We start from the raw sequence: 2404 nt of genomic DNA, 5'->3' as shown, positions 1-2404 counted from the left end.
TTTATAAGATTGTTTGTTAAATTTGTATTTTACAATTGAAAATTTGGATAATGTTTATATTTTCGTTTGGAATATTGTGCTTTTGTTTTCATTGACTTTTTTCATAAATTGTTTTATATCAATTTGATGGATGAACCTATAAAAAATAATTTATTTTTGTGGTAATTAACCGAACCGAATCGTGCCGAACCGAGATACGAACCGAACCGATTTACGTGGTTATGGTGCGATTATGGTATGGTCAAAAAACTGGTGGTGCGGTTATGATTTTGACCGAACCGACCTATAACCGAACCGTTGCCAACCCTAGAAGTATCTTTCATATGTCTTCCATATAGGTAAACCTTGACAATTATAAATCAACACTTAAATATCGGATTTTGAAATCTAATGTTAAAATAATAATAATAATAATAATAATAATAATAATAATAATTGTACAGTTCCGCCGCTATGAATTACCCAAACTTTGGCGACCATTGGTCCAAAAGCGTTTCTTTGTCAAACTTATTTACCACGTGTGTCGCAGATAAGGTTTCAATGTATGAAATCACAAAAACTAATTTCTAGCAAAAAGTGTAATAGGTTGATTTCTACAGAGTTAATTGTTTGAATACTCACTGAACTTTAAAGGGCGTCACATTTCACTCACTGAACTTTACTTTACACCCAATTACTCACCGAACTTTGGAGTTAATTGTTTGAATACTCACTGAACTTTAAAGGGCATCACGTTTCACTCACTCAACTTTACTTTGCACCCAATTACTCACTGAACTTTGTAAACTTGCACTCCATCACTCATCGGGTTAAAGAGTTAATTGTTTGAATACTTACCGAACTTTACAAGACGTCATATTTCACCCACTCAACTTTACTTTGCACCCAATTACTCACTAAACTTTGTAAATTTGCACTTCATCACTCACCAAGAACTGTTTGTTCTGTTTGTCTATGTGGATGACGGCTTTAACACGTGGCAGTTAAATTAGACAAACATAACAATGAATTGCCAAATCATATATCCAAAAGGACCCAAACATGCCTCACCTTTTTCAGTCAAAAATGCCATGCCCAGTAAAGGCGAAAAAGAAGAAACAACAATCGCGCTATACTAAAATTCACCTTCGAAGCGGCCTATTTTAAGAGATTAGGGTTCCAATCGCGATTTATGTGTTGAAAACGGTGAGGCATGTTTGGGTCCTTTTGGATATATGATTTGGCAATTCATTGTTATGTTTGTCTAATTTAACTGCCACGTGTTAAAGCCGTCATCCACATAGGCAAACAAAACAAACGGTTCCTGGTGAGTAATGAAGTGCAAATTTATAAAATTCAGTGAGTAATTGGGTGCAAAGTAAAGTTGAGTGGGTGAAATGTGACGTCTTGTAAAGTTCGGTAAGTATTCAAACAATTAACTCTTTAAACCGATGAGTGATGGAGTGCAAGTTTACAAAGTTCAGTGAGTAATTGGGTGCAAAGTAAAGTTCAATGAGTAAAACGTGACGCCCTTCCAAAGTTTAGTGAGTAATTGGGTGCAAAGTAAAGTTCAGTGAGTGAAATGTGACGCCCTTTAAAGTTCAGTGAGTATTCAAACAATTAACTCATTTCTACATCATAGTCAAAATTCCACTGGAAATTTCCTTCACACATTAAGAACCCATTTGGCCCCCATTTTGTAGAATTGAAAATTGACGAAATAGTATTTTTTTTTTTTTTAAATTATGAATGGTTGAAAAAGAAGAAAAAATTTCGATTAAAGTGTAATATTATTTTATGAAAAATTGTGTAATTAAAAATAAGTGAGAAAAAACGTAATGGAAATTAATGGGGTCAAACAGGCCAAGCATAGAGTCTAACTGATTGACTATAATTTTAGACAATGGGCACACATTTGTTTTCTAGAAAGTCAACGAAACTGGTAAAAGAAATAGAATTTTTGGCATCAGACTATAATTGCTCTAATAGTTTTCAATCTTTACTCATTACCGTATTTGTGGAATTTTATTTATTTATTTATTTTTTGGTTGCATTCTTATCGTCAAACTTGCATTAATTGTCACACTTCTTCGTGATAAAGATTTTTCGCCAAAATGTTCTTTAAGACGTAAAGAGACTTAATTATCCACTCATATTAAAAAAAAAAAAAAAACTGAAAAGAATATTTGTCCATCATATCAAAGCACACTAATAGAATATTTGAACAAAAATCATCATTAGAGAGCAAATCGCTATATAATGGAAACTCGAGTGTAAGAATTCGAGGAAAAAAAAAAGATGAGGAAATAAATGTGATAAAATGCAAAAATTGAGGACTTAATTTGCAGTTAAAAGGTGCTATAGCTACCAAAAAGTTATTTCTTTGGAGGTTGCAGTTATCATTTTCAACCTTTCCAAAAAGTAC

The sequence above is a fragment of the Olea europaea genome, chromosome 7, assembly GCF_002742605.1.
Source record: "Olea europaea var. sylvestris chromosome 7, O_europaea_v1, whole genome shotgun sequence".
Lineage (NCBI taxonomy): Eukaryota > Viridiplantae > Streptophyta > Magnoliopsida > Lamiales > Oleaceae > Olea > Olea europaea.
This window is presented reverse-complemented; position numbering follows the sequence as displayed.